The sequence below is a fragment of the Triturus cristatus genome, chromosome 5_1 (assembly GCF_964204655.1).
Source record: "Triturus cristatus chromosome 5_1, aTriCri1.1, whole genome shotgun sequence".
Taxonomy (NCBI): Eukaryota; Metazoa; Chordata; class Amphibia; order Caudata; family Salamandridae; genus Triturus; species Triturus cristatus.
Window position 1 is genome coordinate 51,264,175 of NC_140587.1, and position 26,825 is coordinate 51,290,999.

General features: G+C 43.8%; 1 protein-coding gene across 1 annotated transcript in view; it reads left to right on the forward strand.

Moving 5' to 3' along the window:
- The first annotated feature begins 360 nt into the window (after positions 1-360).
- Positions 361-26,825, forward strand: part of LOC146830141 (uncharacterized) — a 55,332-nt gene continuing 28,867 nt past the window's right edge. The window contains exon 1 of the mRNA XM_085604391.1: positions 361-481. The gene's annotated coding sequence lies outside the window, so the exon portion shown is untranslated. The remainder of the gene's footprint in view (positions 482-26,825) is intronic.

Genomic DNA, 26,825 nt, shown 5'->3' on the forward strand with positions numbered 1-26,825 from the left:
AAGCATTAAAAATGCAATAGGTCTCGACTTTTATTAAGTTAAAGCCTTTTGCTTTGCTATACAATACCATTAGCAAAGCAAATGGCTTTAACTTAACCAAAGGCGAGACCTGATGCATTTTCAATGCTTGTTTTATTTGCAGCGCGGTCCACGGACTTCTAGTTTATCTGCTGAAGTGCCGTCCGGCGCAGGCGCACTGAAGCCTCAAGTTCCGAGCTCTTGGTGGGACGGGGCTGGCTTCTGCATGCCCAGCTTCCTTCAGTGCACCCTGTGATTTCTTGGAAATGGCCTGGTTTGGAGGAACTGCAGAAAGGTTTTGGAGGGTGGGGTGAGCGCTGGGGGCGGGGGCGTTGAGGTGTGTTTAAGACTGAAGAGAGGGCCAGCCTGTGGGGCCACAGACCAGACAGGTCTACGAGCGGGCTGGGAACAGAGAGGACCCCTGAACACAGGGTCCGATCCAACACCTTACTGCACAGAACAGGTGGGTGCACTATTATAGAAGAGGGTGCACCGCTGCAAACCTCATCCACCCAGGGCTGAAAATGGAAAATATAGCCATTTTAAAGGGCCCTCCTTTTTAGGGAGTGTCAATAGAAAGGGAGCGAGGCTAACACCCAACCCCACATTTATTTGTACAAAAAAATGTCTGCTCTCAAATAAATTGATCACACGGACAAATGCGATTGTAAAGCTTTTCCGAATAGCTTATTTGTGCAAAAACACTGGCGCTGCTACAGAGATATATGTGGGCTCAGCACCAATGCAGCAAGGTAACTCTGCTGGTTCATGCACTTGCTGGAGAGATGCGTGCGGTGTTGTCACAATGCACCAGAGAGGGGTTGTATGTGTAGCACGCAGGTAGGAGTTTATTTATTTATTTATTTTTTATTTATTTAATGCGTTTTTATATAGCGCGGACTTTACCCGAAGGTGTCAGAGCGCTTCACAATAGGAGCAGTAATGATACATAAGGAGAAAAATTACAAGTGAGCATGTTACAAAATCAAACGTTACGTTTCATGGGGCAATAGTGGCATTTGTGCAAGTATCAGGAGCAAACAAAATACAAGAGGGAGCAAACGATACGTTACAAAAGGAAAAAAGTGACGTGTGCAGGTTACAAGAGCATACAAAGTACACAGAGGTCAATAAATGGCAGACACTCAAAACACTAAAATAAAAGTTACGTTACATGAGGCAGTGGTGGCCGTTGTGCATGTATCAAAAGCAAACAAAATACAAGAGGTAGCAAACGATACGTTACAAAGGAAAGGAGACGTCTGCATGTTATACAAGAGTACAAAGTACAAGTAGAGGTATACTACTGCACTAAATGGCAGACACTCAACACACAAAAACACACTGGGAAGGCACTTCTATAGGCATGGAGAACAGAATTTCCTATAACGGCAGGACTTCCTTCAGAAAATAGAGGGCGTAAATTAAATTTGGAAGTGTCTTTGAAGGAGGAGAGCTTTGAGGTCAGATTTGAAGGCCTGAGAAGAGGTGGTGGTCCGGAGATGAGGCGGAAGTGAGTTCCAGATTCTCACCGCATTGCCTGAAAAGGATTGGGCCATCGATCTTTCCTTCTTGAAAGTGGGAGGTTCAAGCAATACATTTTCTGCATTACGTGATGGTCTGGAGCCTCCGGAGAGTTTCAGTTTATTCGCCAGGTAGCGAGGGGAGGAGGAGTGCAAGGCTTTGTGGGTGATACAGGCAGTCTGGTAGATAGATCTTGCCTCGATGGGAAGCCAACGGAGGGTGGATAAAATGGGTGTGATGTGGTCGCTTCTTTTGGCCCCATAAATGAAACGAGCTGCTGAATGGAGAACGGACTTTAGGGGGGACAGGTGGGATTTGGGGAGGCCAGTAAGAAGAGAATTGCAGTAGTCCAATCTGGAGAAAACCAGCGATTGGACCAGGGATTTAAGGTCGTGCTCCGGGCAGAAGCGACGAATCCCCCAAAGAAGTCGCAGTTGGTATCGAGCAGACTTTGCAATGGAATCGATGTGGGAGAGTAGATTGAATTTTTTGTCGAGTATGACACCAAGGGATTTTGCGCTCTCGACAATGATGGGTTTATTGTTCAGTAGATTAGTCTGATCCATCCATGATTGCACTGGGGGAGGAGAAAGTGATGAGGAGAGGAGGAGGAATTCAGTTTTGGAGGGATTCAGGATCAGTTGATGAGTTAACATCCAGTTTTGAATGGAGTCGAGAGTAGAGCTTAGGAAGGAGAGATCGTGAGTGGAGGCCACCCTAAGATAGATTTGAGTGTCGTCCGCATATAGATGATAATGGATCCCGGATTTACTCAGGAGATTTCCCAAAGGTTCTAAATAGAGATTGAATAGTGTGGGTGCAAGTATAGAGCCTTGAGGGACACCTTGGCCGACCGCTAAAGGAGATGAAAGGCTGTTCGCTATTTTGATCATTTGGGATCTATCAGAGAGGAAGGAGCCAAACCATTTGAGCACAGTGCCCTCTATGCCCATTCTCTGTTGAAGAGCGTTAAGGAGAGTGTTGTGATTGACTGTGTCAAAGGCTGCAGAAAGGTCAAGAAGAATTAGAAGACAAGACTCCCCCGAATCGAGTATCCGCAGCGCGTTGTACTTCATGTAGGTAGCTCAGTGGGTTACAGCTTTTGTTGCAGAGATTCTTGTGTTTCCTCCAAGTCCTCCTCAACCTCCTATCTGAACGAGAAACTGAAAATCTCCGGAGCAAATGGGGGTTCCAGAAATGCCCGGTCACCAGACGCTCAGGTTTGGGTCGGAGGACCACCCAGAGCAGGAAAGAGAAAGGCACAAGCGGAGAAAAGGAGGACGACAAAGATGGAAAGACTAGTGTCAAAAGGAGGAAGAAGGGATGGCAAATCTGCTAGAGTGAGGCGAAGGGGCAGGGAGTGTCCCGTGCTCGCAGAAAGCAGCAGGAGGTGGATGAAGGCCAGGCGGCCTCAGTTTCCCGCCATCCTCGCATTCGCCATCACCAGCGGCAGGCTCTAAGGAACACTTTGGGCTCCAGCACTTGTTATTTTAAACAAAACATAAGAACTGCTTGAACTCACAGCAGGGCGCTTCATTCAAACTGCAAGACAAAAGTTTATGACCCAGAGGCGCTCTTTATTTATGGATTATTCGTTGCTATAGCCCTTTCAATAAAACACAGCTGCTTCTCGGCACTGCAACAGCCAGGACTACTCTCCTAATATGCAGAGGCGTGTAGGCAATGAAGCCTTGCCGCTACAAGGAAGAGTGCGGGGGCGCGTGACCTCCGGTGAATAGAAATAGAAACATATTTATAGAGCGCCTAGCTACCCCGAGGCATCCCAGGGTGGATAGCGGCTGCAGACAGAAGAGCCGTGGCCGAAGGCTACACAGCAGAGAGGGCGGGGCTGAAGCGGCAAAAAAGTTAGAGTGTCACAGCTGGCAAGTACCCGCCTCCAAGGTGGGGGCCAAGTGAGGGGCAGCTCGAGGCAAAGATGCAAACTGCCTCCCCCCATGGCTTGTGTGAAACCTTTGTGCACTATCTGCTTTTTAGCCAATGGGGACTAGGCACTAGTGACTTAGGATGTTGAACTCTGCTAGGTTTGAGATATAGAAAGTTTTTTAAAAGAGTTTTATATAGCGCAAACTAGTCCCGAAGATATCAGGTATCAGAGCGCTTTACATGAGCACCAGTTTCGTTACACAAGGACACATTCATTAGGTCTCGCCTGACCCAGCGCATGCGCTGGTCTGGCGACACTTATTGAGAGGGCTCCAAAAAGTGCTACCAGGCCAGCCTAGAGCTACAGTGCATGTGCGCGGGCGCGCGCGCCGCGCTTGACCGCGATTACTTTCACTTTCGCGGCCGCACGCCGCTTTGATGTTTGATCGCGATCACTTTCGCGGCCGCACGGCCGCTTGGCATAGCAAATAGGTCTCTCTTTTGGGACCTTATAAGTATTTAGTTATGCAACTGTTGCATGGCTAAACACTTAAAAGGTCCCAAAGGCGAGACCTACTGGCTATGCCAATGCTTGTTTTTGTTAGGGACGGGGAGATTAAGTGATTTGCCCAGAATCACAGGATGGTGAGCGTTGTTGCCAAGACTCGTACCCGGTTCCCAGACAGAGGGATCCTACTGGGTTCAGAGGGTCATAGAACTGAAAGGAGCCACTGCATAGGAGGACATTGGTCCATGTTCTATTGCCTGGTAAAGTGGTGCTACATGGAACCCAGGGACCTGTAAATTAAATACACTAGTAGACTTGCAGGACTAATTGTGCCATCCACTTAAATATCCCTTCAAAATGTGCCTCAGGCCTGCCATTGCAGCCTCTGTGTGCAGTTTTAAAGTGCCATTTCGACCTACTAAAAATAAACCTTTGCCCAAAACTAAGCCTTCCTTTTTAATACACATAAGCCACCCGTAGGGTAGGCCCCACACAGCACAGAGAGCAAGGTGCCATGTATTTGAAATGCAAGGAATGTACTTTTATATGGTACATGTCCTGGTAGTGAAAAACTCTTAAATTAGGTTTTCACTACTGCAAGGCCTGCCTCCCCCGGCCGTGGCACAAGCACCCATAGAGAAATGCGAGTTTTTGTTAATCCCTGCAACGCATGGCAGGCACTTCGCGGTGCCCACCACTCAGTGCAGGGATTGACAGGGGGCACCATAGGTGCCCCCCAGGCCCTCAACCGGAGGTGCTGTGGCAAGGGGGCCCTGCTAGGGCCATTTTCCGACAGGCTTTTCATGTCGGAAAGCCTGGCATGAATAGCCTGTCGGAAACCGACATCATAATCCCCAGGGCATAAACGCCGTATATAGGTTATTATGAGTGGCCCGACGGGATCCTTGAGCCCGGCGGAAGCCAGTTGGTCTGACTGGTCGGTTTCAAATCCGACAGCCTTCATCATAATAAGGCTGTTGGATTTGAACCGAATGATGTAAGTTGGACCACAGGTCGGAGGCTTTCCGACTTACATCGTAATGGGGCCCTTAATATTTTAAACTCTATATGAAAACAAATCTATATTTTGTATATTTTTAGACAATAATAGTGTCAATCATATTTTGTTTCCAATATTGGTGTATTTAGCATTAAAAGCATAAGAGCAGGATATTGTGGTAAACAATATTGTTTGCCACAATATTGTGTCAGTGATCCCTGTCATTGGGCTCAGGCAAATGGTCAGGTGGTGCAGCAGCAAGTTTAGTCCAATTAGTGAGTGACATTCTCTTTTCTGTGTTTAATGCAACTGTGTTTTTAGTTTACTGAGCTAAGAAAACATGTTCAGGAATCTACTGTTTTTCTTTGATCAGACAGCCAGCATCTGGCTCTGTTAACATCTGTCCTTTGATGTGATCAGAGAGAGTGCAGTAGGCAAATAGCACAGTGGCGGCTGGTGACATTTGAAAGTGGTGCAGCTTACAATTGTGGATGAGTTTTACGTACGAGCGAAGCCAGCGAGCCCGGCTGAAAAAAGGGGATCTCAGGAACTCCTCCTTTGACAAAATTCTGATAAAAGTGTGGGGAATGGTGCATTATAAAGTACATTTTAATAAACTATTTAGTGAGAAAGGAAAAAGGTTTATAAAGCAACTGTGTACATGTTGTCTTGAACTATTTAAACACATTAAAAACTGCCCCATATCTTACTGCATTAAATATGTTCAGCAGTTACTGTACTGTGCAAATTGTACATTGCGACAACTTCAGGCCTGAGTCTTGCTCTGTGCGCCCCATCAACTTTGGAAGAACATATTCTAACCAGGCTTCGGGAAGCACCCACGGCTGCTGGCTCCAATCAGTCATATAGAAATATGTGCCGACAGGGCTTTAAGTGGGATGAAAAAAGTGAATAATTTATCAATGCGGTGTGGTTTAAACATAGAAACTACACTGCTATGATTCACATAGTTTGCCATCCTACTGTTATTCTGGTTTGTCGCTGAGAATTTTGTTGTTGCTTACAGATTTACAACACAATAACTGACATAGCGTTAAAAAATGCAGGAATATTGGCTTTGTCAATGACTTTTATCTGTTTAAGATAAATAAGAAGCAACAAGGATTTCGTTGAAAATAATTAATATTGAAAATGTTTCAATTGTGATACTGTGAATTAAATATTACTGACGCCTGTGGTAGGACTATTGGTCTTCAAAGTGTCTTAATCACACCTGTTATCTGCACTTTATGTCGGAAATGCATGTCCTTTTCCTTTCCACATCGTGTCAATCTGCATATCTTAACCCCTCATCTCTTTCCTTTTCATGACCCTCTTTTCCCTCAAATACACTTCCTCACATCCCCTTCACTTCACAGCCCCCAAACATACAATGCACTCACTCACACGTAAGCACTGCATTTTCATTTACTTTTATCTTGTCAATATTTTGACTACAGCCCTCTTTACACAGAATTTCAATTGCAACCGGGATACGTGAAAATTGCTTTGTTCGCTCTGCTGAGAGGCCAAGGATTGAATGCCCATGTAGTCTGAACACCGTTTTGCTCCACTGACAGTCACTGTGAGAAACTCATGCTGCCTTCAGCCTCGACCATGGGGCTGTTATAAACACCTGGTGCGACTCAGTTCAAAGTATTCATTATAAAAGAGAAATAAGCTTTACGAAAAAAAGACAGAAATGCAACATCCCGGAAATAGTTGACACTCTTAGGGAATGCAAGATTATGTAAAATATGTGAAATATAAACAGGAACTAAGGGACTGATTTAGAGTTCGGCAGATGAGTTACTCCGTCACATAAGTGATGGACATCCGTTCCGCCGTATTACAAGTGCATCATATCCAAGAGCACTTGTAGAATGGTGGACAAGATAGCCGTCACCTGTCCGTCCAACTCTAGATCAGGCGCTATAAATCTCCGACATGCATTGCCTTAAAGTTTTTAACATTCATTTTTCAGACATCAATCAGTGTTTTTACCAATAATTTTATGGACATAACTATATAGGGCCCGACAGGAAGCAGTTTTAACGCCTGTTTTATTTACTACTGGGTCTGAGACCCGAAGGGACCCAGTCGACTTAAAGCCCTGTGTGCAGATCGTTTATGAAGGCACAAGGTTCATGCAAGGTAAACTCAGCTCCTGTATGCTGTACTCTGCGCATTAAATCTTTGTATATGTGTGCATGTATTTCTTAAATAAGGCAGGCCTTCTATAATGCTAAACAAAGTTAATTCTTTAAAACAGGACCAGATACCAGATTTACGCAACCGCAAACATCTTGCATGCCTCTGCGTCTACCTGTCTTTAAAATCAAAACATGTCTGAGTGGGGATAAAACATTCTAGAACTATTGCATCGATCGATATAAATAAATTAGGACCTAAATAAGTACCAATTATGCACAGCATAAACTAGGCATACATACTCAGTGAATGGAATGCTTTTTTGACATTTTTCTGGTGTACTACAAATCTGGACACTATTTGCACATATTTCTCCCTTTGTTCTTGACTCAAGAGAGCAAAAGATCTGCACGACTTTTGGATCAACCTTGCGGAGAACAAATATAGACGCTTGACCAGATGTCTCAGAACAATATATGTAATACAGGTTAATCATTGACATGTACCATTACCAACAAGGCTCCGAGTTCCTCTCTGCAAGAGTCTTACTTACCACTCTCACAAAGCAGACCACTGAGCTGTAGAAGTGAAAACACATGCACTTGACACTTACTCAGTCATTAAGTTTGCTTAATTTAGTTGACTTATTGGACTCCTCTTCCAAACTTCAGCTTACCTCCCCCCCTAATGATGTCCTACAATGGTTCCACCCACTCCTACATTTTATACATCGGCCTACCCTGTCCCGGCCATTTAAATGAATTGAGCCCCATTAAGTCCACCCTGGGCTATAAACATAAACACCCCACAAAGTCTGGGTGGTGAACTCCGCTCTCCTCATGGAGTTTGCAGATTTTTCCGCACTCCGCGTTACGCAGAGCTTGCGGAGTTCTCAAAAACTCTGCTTCACGTAGCGTAGCGGAGTTTTGTTCCTCACTTGCATTCGTCAACGTCAAGTTGGCGAGGGCGAGCGAGGAAAATCCACCTGCCGGTGAGATTTCTCAACGCATACGCACAGATTTCTCATTGAGAGTGGTCGTGTATGCTCTAAACTGCTCGCGTTGAGAAACCGTCCATTTGCGTTGAGAAAGCTGCTGCTCGAGTAAAAATCTACTCGAGTGGCAGAAAGGAAGCAGTGCCCGCTTGCGCTGTGCATGGTACCGTTCACGATGATTGCACAGTGCAGACAAGCACCTGGCTCTGAAAATCACAGCAAACTGCATTTTTCTAACGCATTCTGCTGCGTAGCGCGGCAGGTTTTTTTTTTTGCAGTTCGCGGAGGTCTGCTGTGCGCAACTCCGCGAACTCTGCCCAGGGTTAATTGAAACCCTACACATGCCCTCCACAGTGATGTCACTGGTCTAGCTTGTGCCTCCAGGCCAAAGGAGACCTCCCCCAGCTCAGGACAAGCGCACCAGGCTACGATCAAAGTCCAACCCCCTTACCCTCCATAGAAAACCAGTCATTGCCGAGCAGCAAGTAGCTATTACTTTACAGCTGCTTTGTGTTTAGTCTCCTCCCCTCGGGATGGTAGGACAGCAAGCATTGTGCCCATTAATACCAGATGCCACTGAGCCCCTTGCAGTGGGAGTGCTCCACACAGGCTTTGGCCTCCGAAGAGCCGATCAATTAGGGCAGAGTCAGCCTCATGTCAGGAATACCTCTGAAGAGGCCAGTAGGGCAGAGACAGTGACAGTTACATATGAGTCATTCTTGGGAAGGGAATATCCCCTGGGTGGTATTTGGGCATGTGCCGCTGTCCTGAAACCTACCTGCATGTGAATCAATCTAGCATTCTGATCTCTACCAGTCCAGTACCAATACTAATCCAGCATGTGTGCTGAGGCCCTAGGCCTGCTCTTGCCAAAGTCCAGAATATTCTGTGTTGACACAAAGTGGTGGTGGCAAATTACCAACGTTTGTGAATTAATAGTCCTGACCAGACCTATTTTCTGTGTCTGAAAGGAGTGTGGCTACTGGAAGTTCCTAGGAGGGGCCTGCGTTTTTGCCTGTCGATGCTTCGTTAGAGCGGGAAGGAGAGTAACTACCCCGCTAGGAAGAGGGACTGTCCAGGAAGAGAAGCATAGTTCCATCCCTGGTGTGTGGAACACACAGAAGAAGCTGACTGTGCAATGACAGCATCTCAGGGACGACCTGTGCTGCGAGAGGTTACCCATCCTTCCCGATCACAGATTTTGAGGTAAACTGAGTGAAGAAGTGCAAATGCATAGCCCTGTGCAAACAGCGATTCTACAGTGAGAGGATTGGTGCTTACACTGCCAGTCTGTGGAACAACCATTCTGAGATGGTAGTTAGCCATCTTGGAATGGTAAATTAAGAATAAACTAAAAACATGGTTGCTGCGTTTGTGTGGGCATGTATGGTGGCCATAAGCAAAAACACTATGATCCAGCACACCACATGAACATCATGTATTTCAAACAATATTAGTCAAAGCAGCAGGTCCGATTTCAAGATTCTTTATTCAATTTCTTCTTTAAAAACGCCAACGCGTTTCGTCCTTACGGACTTCTTCAGGGCGAAAGGAAAACCACAAATAGAGGGTCTCCACTATATATTCCCTCAATATTGAAGTCAGTAATGAATGCTTCTTTGTAGGCCGATTTACCCACAACCATTTTATATTTCTCCAAGTTTGTATAGAGCTCTGAATATAATTATCCTGTTTAGGAACTAGACCTTGTATGAATTTTTAAGTTGCAGGAACGGTCCTTCTGTTGCGTGGTCAAGGTATGGTGGCCATATTTGAATTATTATTTTTTTTCTAAGAAAAGAACATTTAAAGATGGCCACTGCTTGTATGGTAGACATATTTTAATGATCCCTAAATTTTGCTCGGTATCAAAGCACTTGCCTAGATTACACTGGTTGCCAATTGCCAAGAGAGTTAATTTCAAGACTTTATGCTTTGCCCACAAAATTCTCCAACCATTTAGCATGCATTCCCGAGTCAAAAAAGCACGAGCTGAGGGTCGGTCCTTTCGGGCATTGGCACCAGCACTCTGGAACTAACTACCTGCGACAATCAGAAGTATTCAGAATCATCTGGCTTTTAGAAAGGTCATAAAAACCTGGCTCTTCCCGGTCTAGTCCTTGCCTTCTGTCTTTTCCACCCTGCTACATTATATCTGGGTTTATAGTGCTGGGACCCCCGTCACTGGGGCAGCCAAGCGCTTTACAAATCTCGTCACATAACATAACATGACATAACAATGATATCTGATGTGCGGGCACAGATTTATGTGGTGGTCAACTTGGAATTATTTTTCTATCTATGACAGACTGAGTTTTGGGGGCCACAGGGCAAGGAGGGGCTATGGGGCATCCATAGTGGGGGCTAGGGTCATTTGCCTCTGATGGCCCAGTGTCCGTCCTACTATGGCTTTGCAAACAGGGCCAAGTACAACTTCTTCAGCACTTGACTTTTCAGTGGTACCGATGGCACACAGTTACAGAACGCTCATTGAGGTCGTGTAGGGGCGCACCAAGCTCATCGCTCAACAGTTACCCAGCAACGCGATAAGTGATTGTCTAGTCAAGCGCTAGTCTTTTTATAAATGACATTTCTTTAAAACACTTGAAAATCGAATTCTGCACACTACAAAATGCAGTTACGAATAATGACTGGGGCAGGCCCTCTGTGCCCAGAGTTGAAGGCCTGCCTCGCTTCTTCCCACCTTCCTTCATCCCAAGGTAGTATGTATGGTAGTTTTCAACCACAGGTGCAGTGCTACTCCTCCCATGGAGCCTTTGTGTGCTCAGTTCCACAGTCTTATTTCCATTGTTAACCTTTTCACCAATGGGAGTCTTCTTTGCTGGTCGCAGTCGGGCTGTAGCATGCATCAGTGACTTCCTATAGGTGGAAGACATGCCAGTTGTGGATGTGTCCAGTCACCAGCCTGCAGCAGCGAATGGAGGACCCCTCCTCGGAGGCTGGTGGACAGCATCCTCCTGTGTGTCTGGTAGTCTCTTGTGCTTCATAGTACCTCTTCCGATCGCAGGGTGAGTCAGTGTGCTCAATCTAGGCAGACGCATAGTCCGCTTTGGCCACACTTCTGACTTGCAGTGGCTCAAGCGGCTTTGAGGTTCATCAGTTCAGGTCACAGTAGAGCTTTTGCTCACTTCAGGACAGTGCCACAGCTAGCTGCTTCCGTGAGAGCGACTACGCTCCGGTCCGGGAGCACGCAATCAGGCTTTTGTGAGCCTTTAGTGGACCCTCAGCCCAGTGGTCAGCTTCTTCTGTTCACCCTAGTAGTCAGTTCTTTATAGGTGCTCACTCGTAGCTCACTCCTTCCCTATTCTTCACAGACAGGTCGGCCTGCAGGCACTTCAGGACAAATACATAGCTTTTCCTTTCAGGTCTGACTCAGGTGATATCCCCTAACCTCTGGGAAGCTGACTGCAAGCAAACACCTGCTGTGGGTGTACAGCAGTACTCTGGATACTCTGCAGAGAACCTCTTTCCTTGACCAAAGAGAATTTGGAACTTGAATAACATGTGGGCCAACAGCTCCTCCTTTTATATAAGTTCAGATAGGAAATATGTATTCTTTGTCCCCACCATCAGAACCAGTTATGGTCGGTTCTTCTTTCATGTGTTCTTTCAGGCTATTTCCACAGACAAACTTTGTGTAAAGTGTTGCTCCTCACGGCAGGGTCTTCTCCAGTTTGAGGTACAGACAAAAGAGGCACAAAAAGGTGTGAGCATTCTAATTTTTATTTTTTTTAAAGATTTTTATTGAGCAGAGCTTTCAGGAAAGACAATACATATTTACACATTAAATCAAAAAAGAAAGAAAAGTGGCTTTCCTTGAATACAGACTGACAAAAATCGTTGGTTAGTATATCTCATTCTACAGCTTGTTAAACAAAATTGAAGAAATTTAAAAAAAACCTCGATTTAGAATCGTTAACCAAACAAAATTACTTTTATCATCCCTCAATTTAACATTCAACAAGATATTTCCAAGTCAAAGAATTTTTTTTAATTGCCCCCACACGTTTAGCATAAGCTTCTTCGATTTTTTTAGTACGTATCATTTTGTTTAGCCATTTGTCAAACAAAGGTACTTCCTGTACTCTCCAATTTTGTAAGATTAGAGAACAAGCGACCAACATTGAAATAGCAAGAAAAAAAACCTCGGATTTAGACAATATGGCCTCCCGATAGGTTATACCGAACAGGACAGCTTCTGCTATTGGAGCGTAAGGTTTTTGGATCGCCCGGCTAAAATACCCAACATTTCTTTCCCAAAACACTCCCAGTTTAGGGCAGGTGAAAAATATATGCCTCCATCCCCCTTCCGATGACGTGAGGCAGCGAAAACACATATTTTCAACCTCAGGATAGATTCTACTTAGGGCCTTTGGAGTATAGTAGGCCATCCAGTGAGAAAGAAAGGCCATTCTTTTAAAGTTGACAGCTCTAAGGGTCCTATTTGCTGTACTGGATATTGTTTTCCATTCCTGATAAGAAAAAGCATATTGAGTTTCTGAGGCGACTTTCTCCAAAAACCTTTGAACCAAAGGAGATTCGTCTTGGGTTCACATTAAGCGATACCAGTTACCCGCCCCAATCATTTATAAGGAATACAAGGCTGTGGCTGCCTTTGAGGGGGAACTATTTAGTATAAAATTATATTTATTTAAGAAATGAACTATTTGTAAATATTCAACAAATAATGGCTTGTTGCGGCCATAACACCTGGTCTGAACTTCTTCCCAGGTGATCATCCTCCCCTGAATAAAAACTGATTAACTGCCCCCAAGCCAGAATCCTGCCAGGTTCTCAAATGGGTAGAATGAATATGGAGGCCCAGATCTCTACACTCATTCAATTTTAAAGAGTAGAAACCAGAAACACCGCTCTTTTTAAAAACGGAAGAAAGTCTATTTGACAAATCCAAAATCGTTTTGCACCTAGTTTTTTGGGGGGAGTTTAGAGCTTTTAAGGAATGTGGGGATTTGAGTTCCAGCTTCTTGGATCATCTTGTTTATAAAAAAAAATATCTATCCGTTTTGTATTAGATAGTAAACAAGCTGTAAAATCGAAAAATGCTGATTCATAATTTGAACGAATAGGCGGAAGTGCTAAGCCACCCAAATCAGTATCAAGTTGTAAAACCCGAGAGTTTGACTCTAGCGACCTTTTTGTTCCAAATGAATGATCTAATCATAGAGTCGATCCCTTTAAAATAACTAGCATTAATCTTAATTGTGATGTTAGAAAAAAGAAATATTAAAAGGGGTAGTATAGACATCTTGATAAGCGCCACTCGACCTATCAAAGTTAGCGGAAGACTGGCCCATTTTTAAAGTAATTTCTGAATCTTAGTGCTAGTTGCCTCATAGTTCAATTTAAAGAGCTGGCCGTATTGTCCTGTAACAAAAGTCCCCAGGTAACGTATAGGATCAGTTTTAGAGCCTATTGTTTCAAATTCTCTGGCAAGAACTCAGCCCTAGTATTTAGAATTATAATCTCGGGTTTGCTTGGATTAATTTTATATCCCCCTAGTAATTCATATTGTCTAACTTCAGCCAGAGTCTGTTCTAGATCTGGCTTATCAGGAGACAAATACAAAGCAGCGTCGTCAGGAAAGAGTTTTAGTTTTGCCATGCCAACAATCGGTTCTTTAATACCCATGTTAGCTCGTATTTTAATCACTAGTGGTTCTATAAAAAAGGTAAACAATAAAGGTGATGGGGGCAGCCCTGCCTGGTCCTCCGATTAATATCAGCTGACCCTATTTGATCCCTGTTAATTATTAACTGGGCCTGCGCCCCTTGGTAGATGTTTTGTAGCATTGAAATTACTTGGACCGGGATCCCAAACCTTCGAAGCCCAAAGAATAAAGCATCCCAATTAACTAAATCAAAGGCTTTTCCTCTATCCACCATTGTGATGCAGGCTGGTGTCATGTTAATGTTAAAATAATCATGTGCTTGTATCAAATATCCTGTATTAGATGACATAGTTTGCCCAGCAACAAAGCCTGTTTGGTCGACATGAATTACTTCTTGAGCCAAAGGAGTGAATCGCTGTGCCCATATCTTCATCAAGATCTTATGGTTGGTGTTTAAGAGGCTAATCGGTCTATATGAATTCACATTATTAGGTGCTTTGCCCTTTTTTGTAAAGCTAACCACGATCGCCCTCTTAAACTCCAATAAAACAGAACCTCCAGTTTTTATATGGTTAAATTTATACAGAAATGGTGTGAACTCTTTGGCAAAGGTTTTATAAAATTCAATGGGAATTCCATCTTCCCTGCAAGCTTTTGCCCCTGCCAAAGATTTTATAACTGCCAAAATCTTTGATCCTGTTATTTCATTTTGAAGCTGAACAGCTGAATTCAGTGATGTCCTGGGTAGTTGCACTTCAGTGAAATATTCATGGGTTGCGTCCATGCTGGTCGTATACTTAGGGCCATATGTATCAATGTTAGGTTTTGCGATTCTCAAGTAGCGAATTTCTGGGAATCGCTATTTAAGAATCGCAAAACGCTATGCATGTAGGATTTGCAATACATTTTGCGAAGCCTACATATTCCTTAATTGCGAATTGCAAATTGCAATTCGCAATTAAGGAATACCTCCCCATTCATTCCAATGGGCATAGAGGCCCATAGGAATGAATGGGAAGACATTCTCAATTTGCGATTCTCAATTAGAGAATCGCAAATTGAGAATGCAATTTCAAGTGTGCCAGGGTGTCAAAAGAACACCCTGTTGCACCCCTGAAATGAGCATGGGTGCACATGTGGCGCACATACATGCCCTAAGGGCATGTGTGTGCGCCACATGCCACTTTGAAAAATGCAAAAATGTGCATTTTTGAAAGAAATCGGAAATTACCACCAACCTGTATTTGGTGGTAATTTGCGATTCCTTAAGGCCAAATTGCACTTTTTTGGTGCTTCTTACATTGCATTTAAGGAATCGCAAAATTTAAGATTCCTTAAATGCAATTGCAAAATAAGGAATCGCAAATTTGCGATTCCTTATTTTGCACGCAGATTTGCTTTCATACATACCCCTTAGCAAAATTGCGATCGCAAATGCCGAAATTCGGCGAATTCCGGCGTTTGCGATCGCAATTTTGCTTGATACATATGGCACCTAGTGTTATATAATTGTTGATAATGTTGAAGAAAGACCCGAGCAACAGCAGCTCTATCAGTTACCGTTACATTAGACTTAGGGTCTATTACCTCCAAAATACAATCAGATTCCTGTCGTGCTTTTGTTGAACATTTTCCTCACCATTTGACTTTCTTCATATACCTTTTGTAAGTAGGTCTGAGAGCTATTAATTTCTTCTAGAACAAAATAATCTCTCAATGTCTTCTTTGCTTCTTCCCACTGACCCTGTGATGAAGAATTAAAAAATTTAGAGGCGCTTTCAAGAGATTGCTGGAGTTCTGCAATTTTTTCTAGACGTTTTCTCGCCTTTCCTGCTTATGCTACAATCATCTGGCCTCGGGCCGCAGCTTTAAATCCGCCCCAAACTGAGAAAAATTCAGCCGTATCTTCGTTCATATTAAAAAATTCTAAAATCCATTCCCTAAACCGCTCAAGCCACAAAGGGTCTTGAAGAAGAAGGCGCCTGGACCTCCTCCTCCTCCCACCCCCAATTTCTACATCAGCTTGAACATAAGAGTGATCAGAGAAAGCATTTACACCAATTACTGCAGCCCTAAGCACCAAAGATCGTGAAATCAATAGAAAATCAATTTGTGAAGCTGTCTGAAATTGGCGAGAACAACAAGTATATTCCCGGGCGGTCGAATTAAGCTTTCGCCATGCATCAATTAACTGCAGATCCTCTATCAAAGTGTCTAAAACTTTTTTTGTCTGGGCTTCAATTGTTTCTTGTTCCTATTTGAGGTAGCAGTTTTCAAGTCTTGTATAAAGTTAAAGTCACCCCCTAACATAATTTGACCAGAGACCCCAATCAGGAGCTTATGTATTGTCAGTAGTGTGGATGCATCATCCATTATAGACCCATAATAGTTAATAAAATTAAGAATATGTACATTAAGTCTTACCTTAATCCAGATCCACCTACCCTGGGGATTTTGTTGTTCTTGTAAAAATTCCCAATCTAATTCTCGGGAGAAATAAATTGCGACCCCTCTCATTGCAACCCTCGCTGTAGCAAAAATAGCTCTGGAAAACATTCCCGGTAAAAATTTTTTAGGTGAGTTGGTTTTCAAATGGGTTTCTTGAATAAAAAGAATTTGGGGTTTTAACGTAATGAGCCACTTTATTAATCCTCCATATGTTTGTCTATTCAATATGCCGTTGACATTCAATGAAATAATACGTCATTTACTAGTTATACTCATTATCCCGGTATTGAAAACAACATCTTAACCTTCAATGTTCTACTCAGTGCTTCATTTTCTTGTTTGCTACTGCTCATGTTTTCAGCTTTTCCCCCCATCCCCCAACCCAACACCCTGCAGCCGTAGGCTCCCACCCCAAGGTGGCCCCGCCCCTGAGAAATGCGTCCTCCCCTGCTTTCCGCATTTCCCCCTCCTTTCTAAGCTAATGGTACCCTGGTACTGCACCAAGGGTGTCCTACCCCCCCTCAAATGGATCTATCTACCCAACAGAAGGAAAACTCGTCCCAAAAAGAGAAAAAAAGGAGACAAAAGGAAAATAAAAAAGAACAGTATCTGATTACTTCCCTACTGGAATTACTTTCAGAAGTTCCTGTGCCTCCTCAATTCGTGTACACATATGAAACTTCCCCTGCACAAGAACTTTGAGTTTCGACTGCTGTGCAATGGAAGCTTGTGCTCCTTGAGCCTTAAAAAGATATAATAGTTTTACGAACTCCTTGCATCTACGTGCAGCTGCAACAGACATGTCTGCGAAGATTCTACATTTATTCCCGTCATTAATGTCGAATTGTCTCAACTGGATTGCTTTGGTCAGTATATTCTCCTTGACATGATAGTCTGCAAAATTGACTAATATTGTGAGAGGAAACTTCATGTTGGGTGGAAGATGAGCTGGAACACAATGTGCCCGGGTCAATATTAAATCTCCAGAAAACTCTGGAATCACCTTTTGCTTACGAAATGACTCCACCCATTGGTGCGTGTGGGCTCCTTCAGACCCCTCCGGGACCCCCACTATCTGCAAGTTTGGCCAGCGTGAATGATTTTCGAGTTCTTCGATTTTATTCTCAAAATGTATTTTATCATGAGCCGCTGAGTTTACTTGCTGAAGCATGACATTCATTTGATCCTCTAGTTGGAATATTCTTGATTCAGCTTCCTGAATTCTAATAGGAAAACTTGCAACCGCCTCTTCAATTTTGCCCAATCGGATATGAAATGCCGCTATCTCAACATCTTGAGATTTCTTCATGTCTTGAATCTCTTCAAGTATTAGATTGAGCATGGTCTTGATGTCAATCTGGCGTGTGTTGGCCATATCATTTTGGGTTTCGGAATCAAGTTCCACCAGTCCTGGCTGGGCCCCTCGTTTATCTTTTGGCGCTGGCAGCTCTGGTGGCTCTAGACTGCCCTTGTCTTGGGTCTTCTCCTTGGTTGGAACTGGTGGAGTCTTCTCCTTAGTCGGGGCTAGTGGAGTCTTCTGTGCTTGTGGCTGGACTTGGGCCTAAAGAGACCCCTCAGGCTGATATATTGTATTGGAATTTTGCTGATGGAAGAATGCGAGGGTTGGGCTGCCACTGCCCGTGGACTGGTTTGAACGAGAACAGAACCACCTTCTCCAGTCAATAACTCTTCCATTTTCGAAACCTGCGTTGAAACACCGGAGAGGGATGGAGATATTGGCGGTGGTGACATAGACCTTAATGGGGGAGATAGTAAGTTAGAGAGCAGTACTGTAATCCCTGATGGTTCAAATGTTGATCTGCCCAGTGAACCTTGCGTTGGCTACATGAGTACTTGAGCGGAAAAAGGTAAAAGGTTCTTTTTAGCAAAAAGAGGAAAATCTTTAGAATTTTGTAACTCTTGTTTTTTTCCACCTGAAAGAACCCCAGGTGAAGTGTCTTGTTCCTTATATTTCCTCTCCAGCTCAACGCTCTCAATCAATCGTGTCTCATTAGAATCCTTCAAAGTGTGCTGCAGTTCAGAGGTATCCGTCTCTGAGCCTTCAGAGCTAGAGCTCAACTCCCCACGAAGCATTTTATTGCCTGCTTCAACTAGCTGCTGATTAAGTTTGGCTTGGACAAAGCGTTTTTTAGTCTTAGCAGCAGCAGCGTCCATTTTGGCAGCTGTTGCCGCTATCTTTAGCTGTTTCCTCATTTTAGTAACTTTTTTTTGTGCTACGGTTCAAAGCATTGATTTTTCTATAGGAAAGCAGTCTGCAGACACTTTGTTTCTTTTCTTGTTATATCACTGTGGCGCTATTCAATCCAACACTGTTGCAAAACTTCCACCACTCGCCCCGAATTCTGCTGCACAGAAAATGCCGCTCACCTGCATCCAGCAACCATCGACCAGCAAAACAGTAGAGCGCAGCCTCGCGTCCCTCTCCTCTTCACTCCTGTGCCTGGACGCTGCTCTCAGAGTTCCACCGCGATCTTGTGCTCTAAGCTCCGTAGACTCCGTAAGCTTTCAATCTTGCAAGGAAATGCACATGTTTTAAATCCGGAATCTCGCCACTCACCGCTCAGCTCCACTGTCAGAGATTAACCGGACCTTCCCGTCCGAGTTCGCCTCGCTCGATGATTTCATCCGCACGCCAGTGAGCAACGATGAAGGAACTGCTCAGCTCACCCCTCGGAATTCGTTCTCTGCTCCGAGTTCCCGACTAGCGTGTCGGTGTGCTCCATTCCTGAGGGGAGGAGCAGTGGTCACCTGAGGCTAGGTGGAGGCATTGAGCCTCCTATCTCTCCTAGGTGTGAGCATTCTACCCCATTCTCAGGAAGAGAGACAAAAGGCCGGCTCAGTCGCACCCTTCATCCCCACCATCTACCAAGCAGCAGTGCTTAGGAAGACTAAACAGCTGCTTTTTGCAGCAAAAGGCCCTCATTGAATTCCTAAAGGGAGACCAGTGTCCTCTTACCCCACTTGAGTGCCTCGGTCTCCTGCCTCAAGCTTCAGGAATAACAGTCATATACTTCCATTGTCTGGGGAAACAACCTCACCTCCATCGTGAGCACATGCGCTGGCCAGGGGCTGCTAAAATGGAAAGCACAGGCCTCCAAGTACTCTGGTTCACTCATACACGCTACGTATGCACTGTGCATGCCACACACATACATATATGCAAACATGCCCTAGGATTTTGCTGCTAGGACCTGTGTTAGTGTGTAGCAGCGGTACTTCATACAAGTGAGCAGTAAACCTCCACATGATACATATGAAAAGGTTTGGTCAAAACAAAACATAGAACAGTTCCACCACCACTTGGGCGAGTCACAAAGTTAACTTACTCTTGTGTGTAATTTATATGTGTAAGTTTACACTTACATTTTTGAGTAACTTAATACCTTTTGGCCATTCACCAATTACAAGTATAACGTTACTCAAATATTAAATATCAATGTACCCGACCCTCTGAAACAGTGGATGGAGCCAAATGTACGATTGCAAGTTACTACAGCCAAAAAGAAGTAGCAGTAACTCCAGCACCAAACACAACCAACCACTGCTAGTTCAAGACCTTCCCGTAGAAAATAATGAAGGTAGCGACTTAATATAGAACCCCAAAGGAAATAATGTTTAATTCATATTATTTATTTCAACTTTTTAAACATATGTATATATATAAATGAAATGTTAAAAATGATTTATATATTTTTTTAAAATACAAATATATATTAGTGAAAGGAATATTTTAATAGCCTTCTTTAATTTAAAGATAAATCTAACTTTTTAATAATTAACCTAATATCAATTAATTCAATGCATAACTTTTTGTAATTTTTGATTAATAAGTAAATACAAACATTTCACTTTAGGTGAGAGTTTTTGTAATAAATCTTTAAAAATGAATTTATACTTAATTTAATATAGCTATGTGAATTAAATATTTAATCCAGTATTTAGTTAAGTGTTGTAGCATTTTTGTATTTTTTTAAATATTTAAAATAAATATATAACATTTACAATAATATTTAACATACACATATTTTTACCAATTCTTTACAGTTTAATAACCTTTTATAAATGTCTCTGTGCCTTCCCATAGATCACAAGATTACATAGCTAAATAGTTTAAGTAATATAATTTAATTATAACGTAATTTCCTTTGGGGTTTTATGTTAAGTGTCTACCTCCATTTATTTCTATGGGAAGGTGGTGCAGCACCAGTGGTTAGCCATGTTTGGTGCTAGACTTACTATATGTCTAAACTGGAGTATATTTACTACTGCTTTGTGTTCTTGTTGGCTATAGTAACTTTAGAAATGCTATTTCTGAATAGCAGTTGACTGACTGTTTTTCGGTGGGTGCACGTCCTTCTCTAAACTTTCCCTATACCCCTACTTACTCCAGACCTAACTCTCCCCTTTATTTTCAGGTCAAGTCAAAGAAAGCTTTATTTCGACCATGCATGCCATACAAGCACATAAAAAAGCACTACATTACATTTTAGTTTAAAAAACAATACAGTATATCATCATAAAAGCTATATACATTATTTCTGTGTTTTAGAAACACTTCAAATGTACACGTTTTTAATACATTCTTGAATTGGCTCCCTCATGCCTTCTCATGATTCTAATGTTAGATATAATACGATGTATGACAGAGTTTATAGTTTCTACGTTTGATACAAGAGGGAGTAGAGTGGCAAAGATATATAGCAAATGTTTAATTCATTAATAGATAAAAATCCTATCAATTGGTAAAAAACAATGACTTTATCTAACAAGTATTTATAAAAAACTGAAAGGTCCAGATTAGGACAACTATATTTATATAATTAAAACATCTCGGGAAAGAATTCATTGCAATGGGTGAGATAGTACAGTACATATGTGCAAAACCGCATTAACCCTGTTGGTGCATAACAAAGCGTAGATACAATTACAGTGGAACTAAGGGTTTCGTGAGAGGGTTTTCTTTAGGATAGCTCTACAGGTAGACCACATGGAGCATAAGAACCGGGAGATGGAAAACACAATAGGTGTTTCGGTTTCATACTTAAAGAGCCTGAACGCCTCGGTGCAGTGTCTAATCCCCATATTTCTACACAATTGTAGCAACCACCGAGACCTTGACTTTCCATAGGCAGGGCAGAAAAAGAGGACATGCATTTCAGTTTCCTCAGCTCGATCACACCCTGGACAATCTAGTGTGAGGGCGCCTTGCCATTTGTTAGTAAATGCGCGGAGCGGCAGTACCCCCTGTCTAAATTGGAGGAAAAGTTTCTTTGCTAGAAGCAGTTGGATATAATCTAAAGCTGCTTCCAGCCTGTATTGCTGCTTAATTTCCAGAAACCTAGAGGTTAAACAACCGGGTTTGGTTCCCCGCCATAGTAGGGTCAATATAAGTTCTTTGTGGGAGTCAAGTAATGCCATTCTAGAGATCGTAGAGCAGATGTCTTCTGGGATTGTCCACATATTTGCCCTCCCTATGGCCTGACAGATGTTCTGGATATAAGCTAGCCAAGGGAGTTTCCCTGCACCTTGAAGGCTCATAATATCCTTCAACTCCTCTTTGTATCCTGCTAGTTCGGGTGTGCTCCAAAGGCGACGCCAATATAAGAGGGGTCTGGAAGAGACTACATCTGTTATAGGGCAAATCCCTAGGTCCATCCTGAGAGGTGTTAATGGAGAGCTTGTAGGAAGGCCCAGCAATTTCCTAAGAAATAGGTTCTCTGACATTAATAGGGAAGTGGTTGTGCAGTGGCCCCATAGTTCAGCCCCATACAGTGACACTCCCCTGGCCTGTGTCTTGTAAATTTCTGCCACAGGACCTATCACTTTGTGCGTACAGCTCTTATAGACTTTTGTGATGCCTCCTGTGGACTGGGTCCGTTTTAAGTTGGCTTTCTTTATTTGTGTCCCCCATTCCATTTCATCGGTTAATGTGATCCCTAAATAGTCAAAAACGGACACCATCTCTAGGGCCCTTCCATCTAATCGGGGGTGTGGGCAATTCGTGGTCTTGGCATTAAAAACCATATACTTGGTTTTTTGAAGATTAATCTCCAATCCCCGATTTTTGCAGAAAGTGCTGAAAACATCAAGCACCCTCTGCATGCCCATGGCAGATTTGGAATGTAAGAGAGTATCATCCGCAAACATAAGAGCTGGAATTTTGCGGTTCGCCAGCCTGGGTGCGTCAATATTTTTCCCATCCAACAGAATTTCAATTAGGCTGTTTAAAAAAAGGGAGAAGAGTGTCGGGGCCAGAACGCATCCCTGTTGCACCCCTTTCTCGACAGGGAAAGGGGCAGAAAGTTCACCATTCTTGCCATATCTAATTTGCGCGCAGTTATCCTGGTGAAGACGTTTGAACTGGTGGCAAAGATACGCTGGAACTCCCAAATCAAGAAGAATACCCCACAGTTGATCTCGCTGGACCGGATCAAAAGCGGATTTAAGATCCACAAATGTGAGGTAGAATCTGCCACCCTCTAGAACCACCGTTTTCCAGTGGATGAGTTGTAATCTGAAGATCTGGTCAATGGTGGAGATCTTGGCCGTAAACCCTGCTTGTAGAGGTGTTAATGCATTAGTCTCTTCAATCCAAACTTGCAAACGCCCCAAGAGGACACGATCAAAGATTTTTTGGGTGACATCCAGAAGGCTTATGGGGTGATAGTTAGCTGGATTGAGGGTGAGCCCTTTTTATTATATATGGGGTCATTTCTGCCCCAGCCCATGTAGAGGGCAGTGCCATACCTTGCAGAACGGCATTAAATAATTACCACAAGTAGGGTGCCCAAACTGAAGGTTCGGAACGATAAAGGTCGCCAGGGATCTTATCCAACCCCGGTGCTTTAGCTGGAAGTAGCTTACCCAGTGCATCTGTGATCTCCTTTATTGTACAAAGTGAAGCATCTAGATTTGGGAGCTCCGCGTCTAAAGGGACTGGTTCTACCCTTCCCACTTCCTCTGAATCCCTTGAGTATAAAGATTTAAAATGGGCTCACCAGACTTCTTCCCCTACACTTGGTGCTATCGCCAATTGGTCTTCAGATTTCCCTGTCTTAACTAGGTTCCAAAAGGTTCTCATGTCGTGATTTTCCAGTGCTGTTTATATTGCTTCCCATTTATCACTTTCCCAGTTGATTTTGGCTCTAGCTACAGTGCTTCCATACTGGTCCCTGGCTTCCCTAATTCGTGGCCTATCATTCATGCTGATGGAAGTTAGAGGGGCTTGCTTGGCTACCTTACAATGTTTGTTAAACCATGGGTGCCTTGGTTCAGAGTTCGGCCTCGACCTTTTACTAATATAAAAAAATTGTGCTAGGGCAGAAAGCAGGTCCTGGTGATTTTTTGCAACTGACATTTGGGAAGATAGAGTGCCACTGGTCGCGGAGAATTGAAACGCAGCTTCTAGAAAGGGGATGATTTGTTGGAATAGGGAGGCTACTTTATCCGGTGTTTGATCGAGTTCCCCCCAGCGTACTCTCCTCCCTCTTTTAGCTAATACTAGGCTAAAATTAGATTTTGGGGATGTGTTAGGATGGCCTCCGGTAAGTGGGAGGAATATTTCTAGAACCAGGGGATTATGGTCACTCTCATATCGAGGTGTGACCTTAAGTCAAGGACCCTGTGCCATAACCCGACATCTACCAAGATGTAATCTAGGATTGATGCCTGCCCGGGTCTATTAAAGGTGAAATTCCCGGGACTATCGGATGGGAATCGACCATTGCAAGCCCTCAGTGAATGGCTTAGTGTTAGTGCGTTCATTTATAGGACCAAGGGGAACCACGCCCATGTTGGAGGGATATTTTTAAGTATTCCTCATTTTGAAGTCACCCCCCGTCCCTCCCACATTTACTATAAAAACATATACTTATTTATGTGGAGGGTCCACAGTTGGGTGGAGATCTTGAGACAGTCAATGACATGAGAGGTGGAGAAGCAGCCTTAAGGGCCCGATTACGATATCGGGCAGTCGGTCCGTCGTCCTCTGTTGTGACGGTCAGGAGACCACCTGACAAGCAGTCAATTATGATATGACCGCCGTGGTTGTAGTCGGAAAGCGCTCATTGACACTGCGGCTTGTGCCGCAGCGTAAATGAGCACTTTTTGCACATCCATGCATGGTACACGGTGCATGGATGTGCATGGGGATACTACACGTGCCCCCTGGACCACTTTGCAGTGTCCCAAGAAATGTGGGCCCATGTTTGGGACCCCAAAGTCCCTTTCCGAAAACCTTTTCATGGTGGTCAGACTGCCATGAAAAGGCTGCTGGAAAGGAGCATCGTAATCCCGACAGCGGTGCCTACCTCTGCACCGCCTCTTGTCAGGAGTACGACTCCGACCACCACCCCGTAGGGATTAGATGATCATGTCAGATGTGGTGGTCTTTCCTCCCGAACGCTGCGGTTGGAACGGCTGCATTGTAATGTGGCAGTTGGACCAATGGCCTGTTTGTCGGGTGGACTGCCACTGAAGGGCTGTCTTTGGCAGTCCGCCCAAAATCGTAATCAGGCCCTTAGTTTTGTGAACAGCATTTTCTGGTACATTATTAGTACAGAGATTACACCATTACTCCACGTAGTGTAATTTTGAGGAGAAATGATGTACCGTCCGGGTAATTTTTCAATGTGAGTTGCATTTCAGGCACATTTGTAACCTCAGTAATTGTTTAACCCAAAATTACAAATTTGAACGCGAACAGCAGTGTTTTGAATGTGACTGGCAGTTCAGTTAATGTGGGTGGTCAACAAACATTACAGGCAGATTTAATTTCCCCTGCGGACCGTTAGGGTAATTTTTAAATGCAAAACTGCACATTAGAATGCGAGCAGCAGTGTTTTGAATGTGAGCAACCACAAATCAACTTGAAATTATATTTACGAGTTTAACTTTTACCCAAACAGATCTTTCGGTTCATTTTCTCAGTACAAAATGCAGTTTGCATAATTATACGTAATTTTACATAGTTTTTCTATCATTTTGAGGAATTATGCTACCCAAAATTACGTGAGTTATGTCCTCTCATACTACTAAACCTACTACAAAATGCATTTTGTGAATAGACCACCTGGATTCTTAACCTATGATAAGCATCCAAATGAGGGCGTACTTTGTACGCCCCTTCAGGTCCAAGACAGTTCCAGGACCACACTCATGTCAAGGGTCTTTTCCAGGCATTCGAGGACAAACTAGACTAGTGTGAAAAATGGGGCAAAATTCAACAATCACAATACCAGATACTTGCAGTAGGGCACTCAGGGCAGAGGAACACAAATATATACCAAGCAGGGAGGCAGTCCTGCCACGCCTGTGGGCACATGCACAGTTGATATCTACAGTATAAACAGCATCTGTAAAGCTGATAGGGTTCACTGGCACAACCTGTTGGTTTTGCCATTGCTTGTTTCCTACATGCATGAGAGTTTTTTTTTTAAATAAATTAAAAGTGCTAGTTGGACTATCAGTTAAAGAAGGATGTTGCTGTGTTTTACGTTGTTTCTAGTGTCTGATCCTCATCACCTCCTTGAGTAAACTTTGAGATACTCTATCTTGTTACCACTAAGAATCGAGTGCTACTTGGTTATTTTAGTATCGTGTCCAGTAGTACTGTGGTCCAAAGTTATAATTGGAATCCAATAGCCCTGCATTTCCTGGGATCCCAGAAACCAGGGCTCACATGTCTAACTAAGCATTGGCAAAGTCAATATTTGGGTTTTGAATAGTACACACAGAGAAACATGTGCACAGCCTTTCATGTCCAGACACAGACCAGCATGCACACAGGCACCCTCGCACACCACTGAGTGCACAAGGAAAACCAGCACAGTTGATGCCTCTGTGATAACTTTTTAGGTCTTGGCTGCGAAGGCTGCGCTTGCGCAGTCTCGCTCCGAGATTTAATGTTTTTCAGAAGAACGGCTTGAACCCGCCCCTCTTCTCCCCTCTTCTCCATTGGCCGGCCTCTTAAATGCTGGTCAGCCATTGGAGAAGAGCTTTGTCTCTCCAAACAAGCCCCGTCTTTTTCGGATTCGGGGGCGTGTTTTTTACTTTCTTTCTCTCCTCTGGAATGTAAACATTCCAGCCAATGGCAAGAGGAGAGAAAGAAAAACACGCCCCCGAATCTGAAAATGCCACTGCGTTTCTCCGAGGCATTTCTGCTCGACCTCGGAGAAACATGGTGGTGTTCAGGACGATTCCCTCAACGACTGGCAGCTGGGCCCGCTCGCCGTGGCAGCACGTAAGACTTGTTCACAGAAGCTTTAGGTACGTATACAAGGCAGCACCGCTACACGGAGAAGTTAGTGAGGTCACTGCCAGCGCCCCCAATGGCAGCAGGATAGCACAAACTGTTTTTTTCCGGGCGACAGGCTGGGCAGTATAAACCGAATGGCATGAAGTGCTTCGATGCCAGACAAAATCCCCTTTCATTTAAAGGTGGAGACGCCTTTTGTGCAACGTGTACTGAAATGTCCAAGTTCCACATTGTGCCTCATAATTCGCCTTTGTGCTACTTTGGCTTTCTTTTGGTGATTACTCCTACCGCATAAGGTGGTCATCTGCCGCCACATAATTCCAGTGGTCCTGCCCACAGCCCAGTGGGGAGAGCTTGGTGATCTGCCGGGGG